The sequence below is a fragment of the Manacus candei genome, unplaced genomic scaffold, assembly GCF_025592945.1.
Source record: "Manacus candei isolate 608988 ecotype Guabito, Panama unplaced genomic scaffold, ASM2559294v1 h1tg000014l, whole genome shotgun sequence".
NCBI lineage: Eukaryota > Metazoa > Chordata > Aves > Passeriformes > Pipridae > Manacus > Manacus candei.
In genome coordinates this window covers 41,707,254-41,723,755 of record NW_026138062.1, presented here as the reverse complement: position 1 = coordinate 41,723,755, position 16,502 = coordinate 41,707,254, and the positions used below count along the sequence as shown (strand labels likewise).

General features: G+C 35.9%; 1 protein-coding gene across 5 annotated transcripts in view; it reads left to right on the top strand.

The window, feature by feature from the left end:
• The window catches only part of CNTN5 (contactin 5), a 603,369-nt gene that overhangs the window by 157,897 nt on the left and 428,970 nt on the right, over window positions 1-16,502 (top strand). For 4 of the 5 annotated variants that reach the window (XM_051780170.1, XM_051780169.1, XM_051780167.1 and 1 more), the window contains exon 2: window positions 14,026-14,166. The exons of the other annotated variant lie outside the window; for it this stretch is intronic. The gene's annotated coding sequence lies outside the window, so the exon portion shown is untranslated. The remainder of the gene's footprint in view (window positions 1-14,025; window positions 14,167-16,502) is intronic. 5 annotated transcript variants of the gene reach the window in all.

Genomic DNA, 16,502 nt, shown 5'->3' with positions numbered 1-16,502 from the left:
TACTGTCTAAATATAAAAATGTTATTCAAAATGTATAGACACGTAAAATTTCATCTCACATTCTTAGTATTCTGTCATTAATTATGAATATTATTACCTAAAAATCGAAGAATCAGAAGACATTCTGAAAGGGGAAAAAACAAAATATTGAATATATAATGCATATTTCTTTAAAACAAGAAAGAGTTCTATGCTACTGTATGTATTTAACACCTCTCCCCACAATGAATCTAAGGAAGGAGAATTGGTATGAATTCAGAGAATTTCATATGACAATTGACAGGGTGAAAGATGATCAATATATGTGACAAGGCAAAACAAGCCTGCTTTCAAATTAGAACTGGCTTGGTCAAAACAAGATCCATGCCTCAAATCTTACAGTTTCTCAGTTTGATCCACAGTTACAAATCCAAGACTGAAAATGAATCATACCTAAATTAGTTAGTTCTATTTACACAGCTATATATAATACTAACTCTACAGTAAGGAGAGAAAAAAGCAATTCTTCAAACATTACAAAGGTCACAGTAATCTTAATACAGATTTATGGAGGTAACTTTGAGCAAGTCATGTTTTCATCCATTTGTGTTATATTCCACCCAAAGACAGTCCTAACACTGCTTCAGCTCCTGTCTAATTAAAAGATCTTAATTCAGGCAGGGTTAATAGAAGAGAGCAGTACAAAATTTAGATTGCTTTGTAGGGAGTACCAAAATCAATTCCCATTTTAGAATGTATTTGAAATTCCTAACTGCTTCCATTTACCTTCATATGTACATGTTAAATTGTTGTTATTTACTAAAATCCATAACCAAAATGTTTTCTTAAGATAAGAAAGAGGTCACCCCTTTGTGAACATAGAATCAGCTGTTGTTAGCTACCTTGTAACCTGAGTAATACTATAGTGTAATACTGGTTGTTACAATACTGAGAATTCATATAATACTGTGAGGTTTTTCTTTGTGATAACAAATAGCATATTTATTCAAGCAATAGTGATTTTAGAATAATACTCATTAATACAAAGAGTCACAGATACATTTGTTCAGATGAAAAGTGTTCACAAAATCAGGTTCATTTTTTCTGGCGATTAATGGTTATTCTGTAGCTTGTAGAAAGACTTGTACAGAAAATCCTTTATTATAAATTTTTCCTCTGGTTTACTATTACTATTTTTCAGTTGAGAAATAGTTATAAGGTTTTTTCAGTTTTGTACCTGCGTGAACACATACCTAAAAAACTTCTATATCTGCTCCCTTTGTAAATTATATTATCTGTTGTCAACATAAATTGAAATGATTTTATTCTTTCAGAACAAATTCCTTCATTTACATACAAGAAAAAGAAATGTGTGCTCATTCTATGCAACAATGAGAGATCAATATCTTTTGAAAATTAAGGACAAGTATGCATATATGGAACAGTAATTTGCTAAGGTGGCTTCCAATAACTTTGTCTAAGGACACTTGCATTCCAGTTTTACATGTTGAAATTAATGTGCTGCAAATATTTATATTATTTACATAAAATTTTAATTATTACATATTTAAGAGTATTTTCATAAAATTTCTTTCTGCAGTATTTTCTTCAATGTTCTCACGCCAAATTTCAGTAGAAAATTGCCCAAGAACAATAATCAAGTACATGAAAAGTTAATTCCCCCACTCTACCCTCAAACACATTCAAAACAAAATCTGACTTATTTCTCCATTCTCCTTCCTTATCAAAGGTAAAATAAAAATTTTGATGATTTTGTGTTTCTGTATCTAGAGTAACAGGATGACATTTTAAAAAGTAAGTGAGTCTGTCATTCAAAAATGAGAAACTGGTTAAAGACACAAGCCCTTTCAAAAGGGATTCAACTCAAATTTTGAGAAGATGACCTGCTGCTGCTGCTTCAATTCTTTCAAAAAATATGTGAACTTTTCATTCCTGTCTGCTAATGACTCAATTTGTTGCACATGAAAGTGTTATAAATATTGATGATAATTGTTAAACATGATATAGTGTTCCATGTTGGCAGCTCAGCTACTCAGAAGATAATCCTCTTCCTTGGGAAATGTCAATCAATAATGAGAGGTCCCCTGTTGAGGAGAGGGGAAGGGAAAAGTAGGAGGGGAAATGGAAAACAAAGGGAAGAGGAAGGAAGGAAGGAAGGAAGGCAGGAAGGGAACACATCAACATTTTGATTCAGAGGACTAATGCAGTTTTGATGCAAATACCTTGACCTTCCTTCTACTCTGTGTCTATATTTGATTTATAGTGTGGTTTTGATACATACAAAACAGATTTCAAGGACATAAAATGGGAAATTCCTCTCCAGAAGTGCAACAAAGGCTCTCCAGCTCCTGAAAGTAGTTTTATACTGAAAAAGAGTAGGTTTAGATTAGCTCTTAGGAAGCTTCTTTACTCAGAAGGTGGTGAAACAATGGAACAGGTTGCCCAGAGAGCTGGTAGATGCCTCATCCCTGGAAGTGTTCAAGGCGAGGCTGGATGGAGCTCTGAGCAACCTGATCTAGTGCCTGCCATTCCTGCCCATGGCAAGGGGGCCAGAACTAGATGATCTTTAAAGTCACTTTCAGCCCAAACCATTCTATGATTCTATGAATGTTCAGTACAGACGAACCTTCTCCATAGTAAACTCCATGGGTAATATGTAACTACTTATAATTATTTAGGGAACTCATTTAACTCTGATATACTGATCTTGTCATACTCTGCTGAATGAGTTTCTAATGTAAATTGCTCCCTACTTTGTCTTTGTTAATCACAGGGAAGCCTAAAAAACTATGCTGGGCTGTCGGTACTGTTTTTGGGTTGGGATAGAATTAATTTTCTTCATTGTAGCCAGTACTAGGTTATATTTTGTATCTGTGGTGAAAATAGTGTCGATAACACAGGAATATTTTACTTACTGCTGGGCAGTGCTAACATAGAGTCAAAGATTTTTCTGCTTCTTGTACTGTTTTGCCAGTGAGGAGGCTGGGGGCGCACAAAGACTCAGGAGGGGACACAGCTGGGATGGCTGACCTCAATTCACCATAGGGATATTCCAGACCATATGGCATCATACTAGGCATATAAAGCTGGGGGAAGAAAGAGGGAGGGGAAGACATTCAGAGAGATGGTGTTTGCCTTCCCGAGTCACCATTAAGCATGGTGGAGCCCTGCTTCCTGGAGATAGCTGAACACCTGCCTGCCCATGGGAAGTGGTGAATAAATTCCTTGTTTTGCTTTGCTTGTGTGCACAGCTTTTGCTTTACCTAGTAAACTGCCTTTACCTCAACTCATTATTTTCCTCACTTCTACCCTTCAAATTCTCTCCCCCATCCCACTGGGAGGGGCGTGAGCAAGCAGCTGTGTGGAGCTTAGCTGCATATTGGGGTAAATAGTTACACTGATGTTCTTAAGGCTAGATGGTATGGGTTACTCAATTTAGACTAAAAACTTGGTATTTTAATCTCACTTTCTTTTTTTTTTAACTGCTAACACAGGAATTGGTTCAAAAGTGAAAGAAATATTTTGCTATCAGTTTTAATTTTGTGAATGTGTATATTTGAAGAAAATAATGTAGCATAGGCTACTTCTAAATAAATAATCACAGAATTAAATAATCACAGAATGCTTGAGTTGGAGAGGATCTCTGGGCCACCTAGACTTGGTTGCCCAGGACCATGTACCAATGACTTCTGAATTTCTGCAAGGTAGAAGACTCCACAACCTCTCTGGGCAACCTGTTCTACTGCTTAGTCAACCTCACAGTAAAAAACGTTTTCCTCATGTTAAGAGAGAAAAGAGCCTGGTTCCATCCTCCTGGCATGCTTTAATCAGATATTTTTATACATTAATAAAATCCTTCCTGAACCTTGTCTTCTCTAGGCTAAATAGTCTCAGATCTCCCAGCCTTTTCTCATTGAAAGAAAGTCCCTTCATCATGGCATTTTTGTGGACTTCTTCCAGTATGTCCATGTCTTTCTCGCACTGCGTATACCAGAACTGGACACAATCCTTCAACTGTGGCCTCACCAGGGCTGAGTAGAGGGGTAGGATCACCTCCCTCTACCACTTAGCAATAGTTTGTCTAATACAGTCCAGGACACTGTTGGCCTTCTTTGTGGAATGTCCACCAAGACCTCCAGGTTCTTTTCTTCAGAGCTATATTTTTCAGTTGGGTGGCTCCCAGTATATATTGATGCAGGACTTTGCACTTCTTGTTGATCTTCCTGAGGTTCTGACAGCCCATTTATCCAGCCTGGCTTGGTCCTTCTGTATGGCAACACAACCCTCTGGTGTAACAGCCACTCCTTCTGGGATTGTGTCATTTGCAAACTTGCTGAGAATACCATCATACAAATCATTAATGAAAATATTAAAATGGACTGCACACAGTATTGACCCCCAGGGTACACCACCAGTTTCTGGCCTCCAATGAAATATTGCACCACCAATCACCACTGTCTGGGCATGACCATTCTGTTAGTGTTCAGTTCACCTCAACATCTTCTCATCCAGCCCATACACCAGCAGTTTATCTAGGGGGATCTTATGACACACAGTGTGAAAGGTTTTGCTGAAGTCCAGGTAGAAAATACCCACTGTTCTCCTTCCTTCTACAAGGTTAGTCATTTCATCATAGAAGTTTATCAAGCTGGTCAAGTATGACATCCCTTTGGGGAAACTATGCTGACTATTCCTGATGAATTTCTTGTCTTTCACATGTCTGGAAATAGTATCCAGCATTAGCTGTTCCATAACCTTCACAGACAGATGTGGCTGACCAGTTTGTAGTTCCCTGAGTAGGCTGTATGTTCTTAGAAGATTGATATTATAAATATTGTTATGACTTGTGTCACAAGATAAGCTGGAGAGATCTTACTTGATAATATTTCTCCATGCACCAGTAAGATGACGACTTTTTCAATAACTTATCAAAGCAAAACTGAATATTCAAGTGTTCCAACACTAATAGGAAGAGTATTATTCATTTGGAAACCACTGAGAGATTAAAATAAAAAAAGAATAAAGCATGTGAAACACATAGAGATATTGGCCTGTGATTGGCTAAGCCGTGCACTTTCATCTGAATCTATAAAGAATTCTTCCCAGATGTAGCAGCGTTCCCCCCCTCCCATTTTACTTTAGCCTCTATTAGAGGTAAACTTCTAAGGTTAATGGAGAGAAGCAAGGGAAGGGGAGATGGAGGAAAAGAAGGAAGGCAGAAAGGAAGGTATTCAGACCTCCAGGAATGAGAAGAAACAAAGATCTAATGGGTTCTCTGTGATAGACAGTTGCAGTTGCAGCACTAGCTGCAAACTAACTGGGATTTGAGACATAGAGCAATGTGGGAAAGGGAGCAAGAGGACAACTGTGGGCACTTAATAGTCTCAGGGTGATGGAGAGGACTTCAATCTTTAGCCCAGTCATTTGGGCTCATATTAAACAATAAAAAGAATGTCAGTGAGCAGACACTTGTGTACGTTGCAGTAGCACTGCTAGTGGGCTCATATTAAACAATAAAAAGAATGTCAGTGAGCAGACACTTGTGTACGTTGCAGTAGCACTGCTAGTACAAATTAATGTCTTCAGTATTCATCCCTTAATGGTTCTAAAACTGGGATCTGTTCCAAACCAGAATAGTTTGTCTATCACAATTTCAACATGGCTTTAACTAAACTGATATTTTAGAAAGGAATTTTCATATGTTTAAAGCATTCGAAGTACACATCTGCCCCCTGACCATCCCCTTTGTAAACAGAGAAATGTACTCTTCTTGTACGACTAGCCCTAAAATATTTAGATGGTTTTTATCTTGTTTACTCCACCCGTATTTAATTTGCACACAATTGTGGTATCTATGAGTCATTTCCCAGTGTAACGTACTTTCACCATAACTTGGGTAGAAAATGCTCTGAATAACAACAAGGCACTGAGACCACTATTTATCTGCGAAGCCCTCCTCACTCTGCAGTTATCATGATGCTGCATCTCAGTAACATTGTCCGGATGAGAGAATAGTTCAATTATCTTTTGTCCTTACTCTTTTTTAGTTACAGGTACTATGTGTTGTCTGACCTTTACTCTTGCATTACCTATTCCCTTGTAGTGACTTATTAAATAATGCTATTTTCCTTGCAGCTTTAATAGACCACTCTTCTCTAATGGAAGGAACTCTGCTATCTGAGAAGCAGCATGTTTTCAAAGTAAAGTACAGTGACAGGCAGGAGACTTAATTTCTTTTACTGTTTACATAGTGATTCATTCTTTGACTTCATGTAAATCACTTAGGAGGTCCAAATTTGCAAGCATCTGCACGAAATTTGGGCGTCTTCCTTTTGTCACCTACCCACAGAGTTTTGCTCTAAGTGCTCAATACAGAGAACAGCAGTTAAGGGTGGTGAGAGCTGCAGGTGCTTGACATATTCAACAATTATGATAGTATTAAAGCATTTCAAAGTTAACATCTTAAAACCCAAGGTGATTTCAAGCTTTTATTTTTTTTAAATACTTCCTTGAAAAATAGCGTTTCTTGATTTCCCAATCTGCAAATAGAAAAATCATACTCTTCACAAGGTTGTTTATTGGAAATGTTTATAAAACATTTTAGGATTGCTTCTATTATATAATGAGACATTTACTCAACCATGTTAGTATTATTAAGTTGCATATATTGGAAGTATTACAAAATTACCAGAGGGAAATAACCCAGCTGAAACTTAGATTCACTTTGCTAGATTGTGGTTATTCGCCAGGTCTTCTCAAAAACAAGATTCAAGTCAGTCTTCACTGCACACTGATCCATATTATTGGGTGTATTTTGAGTCAAAAAAACTCAGTATAATTCTGTCTTTCCTCCTAGAAAGTGACATATATCCTTGAAAAGGATATATGTCACAAAGGTGAAAGAAAGCAACCCATTATTTAGACTTGAAAACAAGCATTTTGCCACAATTAAAAGGAATCTGAGCTAACAGATAGAATTTGAGCTCAGAGGAGTTTACCATGAGATGATTACTTGCACTGGCAACCAATAATGACAGTGGGCTGGTTTCCAAAGGGTATTATTTGACTAAAAGTGATGCAGCAGCAGTGCCAGCAGAATCATGTCTGGTAGAAAGGTCCAGCAACATGGCCCAATCTGTGAACATGAAGATTCAGTTGGAGTGGAATTTGATAACAGGTTTGAGCAATGAACTCACTCCTAGTTTTCTTTCCCTGTCAAAGTACCTATGCTTTACTGTGCTGGAACAAGTCTAATAGCATGACAGGGCACTTGGAGGAGATTGCACTATGACAAGACAATATACATGAAAAAAAAGGTGATATTGAACTCAATAACAAAGTGCCAGGACCTGGGTAATTCAGGGTTGCCCAGCCTGTGTGTGTACAGAGGTTGTCAGTTGATTTGTAGGATTCTGTAATACGCAAGGAGATGGAGGCTTTTTTCCTCAAAATTTCTCTACATTATTAAAGAGTATCAAAAATGCTTCAAATATCAGCACTAGCAAGAATACTACCACAAATATTTTCACTGGCAAGTATAAAAAGGATTAATAAAGTGAATATATACATGTACAACTAGAAATTACTATTAACAATCAATAATTTAGTATCAATCAATAGTATGGCAGCAGTCAATGGTAGCAACAATCAGTTATATAGCAACAATCAGTATAACAACAAACAATAGCTATTTATGTTATTGTGAATTTATCATTAGTGAAGGAACTTCTCACCAATATAACTGCAGATATGCTTACAATAGATGACTTATATGTATATAAAATACCAGTGCTAAGTGAATTAGATTTCAGGAAGGGCCAAACCATCCCAAAGGGTAGGACCAGTCACCAAGAGAGACCCAACCATCCCAGAAGTATAAAAGACAAACTGAACCAACTCCAAAAGTGCGCCCAAATTGGAGACCAATAAGATAAGAGACAGTCTCACTTCAGAAATGATTGATGTCATGGAGTCGAGAGTCCATCAGGCATTCCCAACAAGTGTCCAAGATCTCACAGAAAGTTTTTGCAAAATTCAATTTGTTTAGAGAAGTAAAAGTATGTGGAGCATGTGAAGTTCTCAGAGAGAGAGGCTTCATTTTGGATGAAAATTAAGTCCTTTTTATATTGTAGAGACATAACAGGGTACAGGACACACCATTTTGAGTAGCCAGTAGATACTGTAAATGTCTATTCTTCTGCCGGAACAGCCAGAAGGGGATGATGTTTCTTTTCTTTCAGCCCAAATTTATTTTCCTGAACAGCTTCCATTTTTTCAGATTGTTGTTGTAGTTTCTTGAGTTTTGCACTTACTGATGATATCTCAGGATACCTGTTTCTAGGTTCCCCTGTACTTTGAAGAGGTCAGCTGTAGTTTTTAAGGATGTTTCTGGTCCCAAGGCCCAGTTTCCAGGCTCACAGCTCCCAGACCTGCAGGAATTTTCTTTTGATAGCACTTTACCTGTTTTTAAACTTCTTGGTTCCTCATATCAAAAAGTTATAGTATTAGTTATGACTTAGAATAAAATGCCAAACTAAGGCATGCAGCACTGTGTTGTTCATCTTCTACAGGTATCTCCCCTGATGCTAGAGAAACAGGAAGCAGGATCTAAATGTTATACCACTTACAAACATCTGCAAATTATCTTCTTTTGGAGCTGAACATGTGTCCTCAAAGTTTCATGTATAAGGCCAAGAATTGTCTCCTGCCAGAGAATTTTTTTCTTTAAAAATCTGTATCTAAGCAATTGAGTTCTTCCACTACTGAACTTTATGATTTACTGGAAATGCTCACTAAAACCTTCATCTTTATTGACATTGGCTGCTGGTTACTTTTCACTTGCCAGTTCATATCTCCATAGTTTTCCTTCTGGAAAATGAACATTTACTTCTATTGCAAAAAATCATGATACACTGCAGACAGCACCAGTGCTAGGTGTTACAGAGATTACAGACATCATTATTATTGTTCTTATAATGCAGGTGGGGGAAGAAGGATTATTCTGGCATAGTGTCTTCCTGTTTGTGAAGCTTGTAGATGGATAGTATATGTCAGTAGGCAGTAAAAAAATAATTGTGAATATCAAGACATCCTTTAAAGATGGACCTTTTGTTACATATTTAAAGACTTGAATAACACTCTTCACTTCTGTCTATCAGAATAAAAATTATTATGACATTATTTGTTTGAAAATATTGAGCTCCAAACTATATTCATATATTTGAAACAAATTCCTAGATTCGGAGGCTTTATAAAAATTTTCCTACTGGTCAAGTCTATGAAAGACAGGGAAGAGGATCATCACTTGGCACTCACTTATCACTGAAGGACTTGACTTTTAGTTTCTAAGTGGAATGATTTCCTTCTTAATTTAAGTTCAGAATTAGATTCAGTTTCCCTTAAGCTGACCAAACTATTGCCCATCACAAAAGTACAGAATGGCTTTAACGCTGCCGAATAAACCAGTAACAATCCTTGCCTGTGTTCCATTAAGGTATGTGTCATATGTTTTATTCTTATAAATTTTGATAATTTCAAAGCTGAGATTAAAGGATAATGTGATACGGGAAAAATTGCTAACTCATGGAGTAATTGTAAGTGTTTAAGCTCTATTTCAAATTATCTTGTCTTTAAAAAGGCTTGGGCTGAAATATGACCAGTAATGACCAGTGCACTTGATAAGGAGTCTGAGGAGGAATTTTCTGCCATTAAGATGTATACATATACTCTGTGTAATCTTCACCTGTGAAGACTGTACAGTACCAGAAATAAACTGAAGCAGAAAAGTGGAAGAAAAATATCCTGAATGAAAAACATTTCACTAAGAATTCAAAAGCAGGCTTAAAACACCCATACACAGTGGGAATACTAGGGGTTTTTTATAGCAGCATATTCTTCAGTGTAACATACAGTATGAGGCCTCCCAGAGGACATTTACGAACATAGTTGTCTTTGATCTTAATGAAAACTCTGCTTGCTGAGGATAGTGCTGTCTGCCTTCCAGTCACCAGGTAGCCTGGTTTCACAGCAAGAACCTCTTGCCTGTAGTACAGACACAGATAGTGAGACCCACTTTATCTGTCTAGCGATGCCTAGAATTTCCCCTACTTCAGTGTAGGAGGTATTACGTTTCTTAGAGAAGCTTTTTTCTTCCACACGGCTGATGTTGTCATGATAGGTTTTTGAAGTAGCTAGGGACTGTGAGCCCATTTGACATAGTGGGAAAGAGGCTAAACTATGTGGGAGGAAGATCTGATTTGGCCGCTTCAGAAAAAAAGTGGAATTACTGAATAGACAGGTGAACAAAAGGTAACTATTTTTCGGAACCATGGTATATCAGAAACAGTAGATTTGTTCAAGAAATGCAGAGGGGCAAGTCAATTGCTAGGATATTTTAATGAAAAAATGAAGGATTTACCTTCATCACAGAATTAAATTTTAAGAGGGCATAACTTTCCTGTGGGAGGTCAAAAGCAGGAGAAAGATCTATATAACTCTCTAGCTAACTACAGTAGGTCTTAATCAGATGTTTCCCCAAATCTATTACCTCTCTATTTGGCTCTCCTACCTTGCCCTTCCACAATATTTAATAGCTTTATAACTGCTTCCCCTTTCTAACATATAAAAATCCACTGATTCTTAAATGGTCATTAATGAGAATGTAATCTGTCTTGTCTGAGGTTCACTGGGAGATGGCATAGCCCTACAGTGAGCTATTCTTCACATCCCTCCTCCGTAGCCTTTGTGTGGATACTGATTTTACATCTCTCTCCACTCTAATTTCCTGTTCGCTCTGTAGTATTGCATCTATTAGTCACAGAAAGTTGGAAAGTATAAGACTCTGCAGCAGGAGTACTCTGAGGCTTGCAAATAGCCATAGAAAGGTTCTAGACCTTTGGGTGTAATGGACTGTAAAAGATGTGATTTATTGTTTCTTCCAGTTACTGAAACCTAATGTTCAGCCTACCTTCTGTGGAATTCAGTGATCTATAGATGTTTTTATTTAATAAAATGTTTGAATAAATTGTGATTATTTTCCTTTTAATGCATCATAATTCCATGTTAAAGTGCAAACTCTTTTCACAATTATTTTTTAACATTCAGTTCAAAGTTGCAAATAATACAGATTTATTTTTATTTTAAAAATTATTTTTTTAAATGAAATCTGTGACCATTAGTAATGAAAACTCAGATGAATAATTTCTGTTACTTCATGTTAAATCAGTCTAAAATTTAAATAAAAAATAATATATTGTCTTTGTATATGGATGAACAGAATAATATCTTATATTATACACATCCAGATTATGGATATATACCTCTGTAATTTATGCAAGAGAAAGAAACTTGAAGAAACAGAAAAGTTAATTTCAAACTATATCTAAGGTAAGGGATTTGGTAGTATTACAAAAGACAATTTTATCTTTGTTTCTAATTTCCACTAAAAAATATAAACCCTAACGTATATATATATACACATATATATGAAAAACTACAGCATGACATAATTCTTAGGGGAATATCTTCCTTTCTCAGGTGTGGTTGTAAACTTTGCAGGCAAATGATTGATTATCCTAATAATATCTAGGAATTAGTTTCAAAAGGTGCTGTGAAAAAGTGAAATTTTTATACTCAAGATATTTTTATGGCCAAAAAAGAAACTCATCTTGTATGTAAATTCAATAGTTTATTGTTAGTATAATTTAAATCCTATCTACTTGAAGATTTATCAAATCATTTCTTATTATTACAGGAAAAAAAAGAAATAGAAAATAACAAAAATGATACTATCATGAAAGAAATTTCCATACACATATTCCTGATATTTAGCTCTCTTTTCCTATTGTTTGTTTTTCTAACTCCTAGATCTAAAGGTTGAGTTCGTCATGGGGAGAGAGTACAGCTAGTTAATACATCCTTTGTCCTTCATGGGTACTCATGTGGATATTTTATTCCTTTTCATCTAAAACTCACATAGGGACATTTTTCTATGGTTGCTAACTTGCTCATGACTTGATATTTGTTCACTGTTTTTCAAGTGCATGCTTCTTCTGGAATTACTAATTATGGTGTACTTTACATATGTTAGTTAGATGTTCTTTGTTCTCTTTGATGCCTGTAAAACTGATTTTGCCAGGTCTTTACCTCATTTGCTGGTCATTAGTGTATTGTTTATAACCATTGGGTCTCCATCGTCAGCTTGTGTCCTATTTCTTTTCATTGTGTATCTTCCCCTCTCTACACTACATATCGTGTCTCATCGTTCAAGGTCACTTTTGTCGTACCACAGCTATATTCCTCTATGTTATGTTGTTTGTTAGAGTCATAAATATTATATTATATACAGAAAAGCTACTTGTTACTACTACATAATGAAAACTTACTCTAGAAAGATAAGCAAAAGCAAAATGAAATGGACATAGTTTCTTGGTCATTTCAAAACTTACTGCCTTCCTTTGCTTCACAATTCTAAATGGTTACTGGACTGCAGATGTAGCTTCGAATCATTCAAGCAGTATGGGGTAGAGCTGTAATATCACTTAGGTAAATTCTTATCCATGAGGCTGGGCTACAAAAGGTTAATGAGAACAGCAGCAGAATTTCTCCCTTTTGCTGTTTTTTTTTTTGGTTTTTTGTTGTTTTTTTTTTTTAATATGCAATGTAAGTTAAAGCCACTCTCCAGTCCCTGAATTCATTGCCTTTCCAAAGGCAAGGTCGAGGTAAAATTTTTAGTTGGAACTCTAAGGCTAATGCAGTGAGGGAAGATTGTTCATAACTCTCAAGTGCATTAGCTATGAAATTGGTAGTTAATTCTACCACAGTGCTTTGGGTAGATGAACTTTGGACATCTAATACGATTCCTGTCCATGACATAGACGGGTCTGACTAGGACGCTTAATTGACTTTTATTTATTTGTTTGTTTCTGTTTGACTACGTCCAAAATTATTTAATAGATGCACTTCCTAGCTGCTGACTCTTTCCCAGGAAAATGGGTAAAGTAGAAAGTAATTTGGAACATGAAGACATTCTCCTCACTCCTTTAGTCAGAATGAAAGATTGAGAAAGTCAAGGGAAGAAGTGTTTGAGAACCTAACTCAGATTGGGTACAAGAAAATGAAAAAAGGAAGAGCTTTAAGATTATATAACTGTGTTAACTGCTTAGTTAATAAAGACTTCTGCAGGATAAAGGCTGGTTTTCAGCCTTCATGTGAAAATTAATCCAAAAGCCCATGTAACGTCAGAACAGTAATTTTTTGGGATTTTTTTAATGGGGGTGAGGTTGGGGTTTTTCTTTGCTTTTCTAATTGAGGATGCTAACAATTGTTCAAGTTTTTTAAAACTGTTGTGATTTCTCCATTATTCATTTAATTTATTAATTGAGTTTTTGAAACAAGTATTATTTTAAGGAAATCTTATGCTGTATTTTTTTAGGATAATAAGCTAAACGGTGACACATACCTCTAGCATAATAAGTAAATAAGTACTTTGAAAATGAAACAATCAACGAAATTGTAATTGCATGTTGTCTGGAAAAGGTCACTCTAAAAAAATAATACTATGAGAAAACATCTTTAGAAAAATGCTCATGAGGTAGTTTAAATTCCACGGAAATTCTTTTGTATTCCTCCTATTATAGATGACTATACATAAACATAAAAGGCTGATAATGTAAACTTGTAACTTTTCCATTTTTCCCAGTACTATCCTTTCTTTAAAGGCTAACAGATAATAAAGAACTCTTAATTTCTCTTGCTTTATTGTTACTGTTGTAAGAAATAGCATTTTTTTTATCGTCACATGAACAACATAAAACAAAGCAATTTGAATCCTGTATCCATTCTGGAGCAAGACAGGTATCTCAGATTAAATTCATAAAGCCAGCCAATGCTGCCATGTCATGTGAAGTTCAAGGAATGAAACATAAAGAGCCAAATGAACATATGTCCACACAGAAGAAGGTTTGAGAGATCTAAGACTTCAAATACAACTCTACACATACATGTAACTTTTTTTTTTCTCCACAGATTACTGAAGAGGAGTCCTAATATATTTTGATTCATCTCAGCTCCTGAGCATCATCAGTTTTCACTCATACAAGACCTATTCTGTGGAGATAATTTCTGTTTTGAAAGACAACTTCCGTACAGCCAATTTGGAGAGTTGAGGTAGTGGATGTTTAAACTAAACTGTTTTTGGGATGTGTTTATCAACTTTATTGTTTGCCTTTATTAGTTCATAAGGTTCAAATCAAACAGAGATGCTCTCAACAGCAATTTAAACTGAATAAGCCTACAAATGGAACACAGATTAAAAAAGCAAATCTAGTTTTATGGATAATATTGTTGTTTTCCTCATAATGAGTTAGTGGATGGTTTTGAAAGTGTCTACCACTCTTTGTAAATGTTTTTAAATAGTCACTGCAGTATACTCTTAACCTGAATGCACTGAATAGCTCTTTAAAAATCATTTTTATCCCATGTTTAGTGGCATATAGTTGGCTCTGGAGATCTTTGCAGACAAGACACAAAGTCTATATTGCACTTCTAACCTCTCAGGTATTTTGGTGTGGCCTGGTCTAGTCCTTGAATATGGTGGGTTTGTTGCAGGAATCTGAAAGCACAATCACAATGCAAACCTCATGAAAGTCAAGGATAATGTCCCCTTTTAGAAGTCAAAGTTTGTTCCTAACTTATATTAAGTGTTTTGTGTAACTCAGTACACACTTTGCTAGAGTATTTGAATAAATACAAATCTGTATTAATGAAGCAGTTGAACAAGAAAAGTGGTGTGCTCTTTAAGAGCCTGTTGAGATACAAACCACTGTTATACAGCAGCTCTAGGTATGAGTAATTTGAATCTGATATTCATTATACAGATGAATGATGGTTATTCACTTTAAATTTATCATGAATATAACCACAGATGAAAATAAGATGAAGTGAACATCTGTGGTTATCTGTTAGCTGGTGTGATCTGTCATTTCATAGCTGAATGACTTATGATCATGTAGTTCAGAACACCTCTAATTAATTTTTGACTTGAGTCTTTATTCTCAACCTCAAACTATGGTTTATTAATGGGTTAATATAAAGAGCTTGCTAAAGTGTAATATGTGGCAGTTCATATTTGGAAGCGTTGCTGGATGTCAGGTGTTTTACCTGCCTACCCAACTAATTGAGAATCATATCAGAAAACCAGAGAGCCATTGTAATGAATGAGACAGGCAGTGACCTCCAAACAGACATAACTGAATTAAAATCGATAAACTTGATATGAGTAGATGCACAGTGTCATTTTAAATATAAAACAGTTTAACTCATTTTCTTGCTCTTGAAAATGTATTGCATCCACTAAATGCATAGGAAAGATTGGCAGGTGAATTTTATCTTTTTTTTTTTTCTGTACGAGCCTTAAAAGAGTAGCAGATTTATTGAGGGATATTTCTTATACAAAAGATTTTGGCTCTGAGTGCATGCAAAGCAGACATTCTGAAATCTAAGAGGTGTCTTCAATATCTTTGAGGAGCAAGGGGTGGTAGAAGGAGAGAAGAGAGGGTTTTTTCTCAGATATAAATGAAAAATTATTCCTTCTCTTTCTTGCCAAAGAACACAAAAGATAAGTTTAAGTCATAATTTTGTTTGAGCACTTAATTTTCCGCAGATTTCTGTTTCTCAAAATAACTATTTTTAGGCTAAATAATTGTGTATACTGTGTCAGAATTCTTTTAGTCTTTAGACTGGAGGCTTGTAGTATTCCAATTTTGATAAATAATCAGGACCATTTATGTAGATATTCTTCCTACATAAATCTATAATACCAAGTGACATAACAAACTTCTGTTCTGGCAGCCTTTGTGCCTGATGTTAACTTCATCCTCTATTGCAAGAGATCAGAACTAAATCTTGTGTCTGTTTCTTAAATCCATGTAGTTCATTCCTAATAAATGATAAAGTTCTCACTTATAGAAATTTCTATGTAAAAAATAATATAAATTTCCAGTGAAACACAAATTGCGCTGTGTTTTAATACATGTATTTGATGGTTTAACCCCACCCAGCAACCAAGCCCCATGCAGCAGCTTTCTCACTCCCCCACCAACAAGACTAGGGAGAGAATCAGAAGGGTAAAAGCTAGAGTACTCGTGAGTTCAGACAAAGACAGTTCAATAGGGAAAACAAAAACCATGTACAAAACCAAATAAAAACAGACTTAATTTCACTACTTCCCATGAGCAGATAGGTTTTTAGCAAGCTCTAGGAGAGTAGGGCCCCATCACGCATAATGTTTCCTTGGAAAGGCAACCACCATCACTCCAAAAGTTCCCCACTTCCTTTGCCTTCCCCACAGTTTTAAATGCTGAGCATGATGTCATGTGGTATGGAATATCTCTTTGTCCAGTTTGGGTCACCTGTCCTGACTGTGCCTTCTCCCAGACTCCCATGTCAGCATGGCAGTATGAAAAGCAGAAATTTGGCTCTATGGAGTCTCCGACAATCAATAA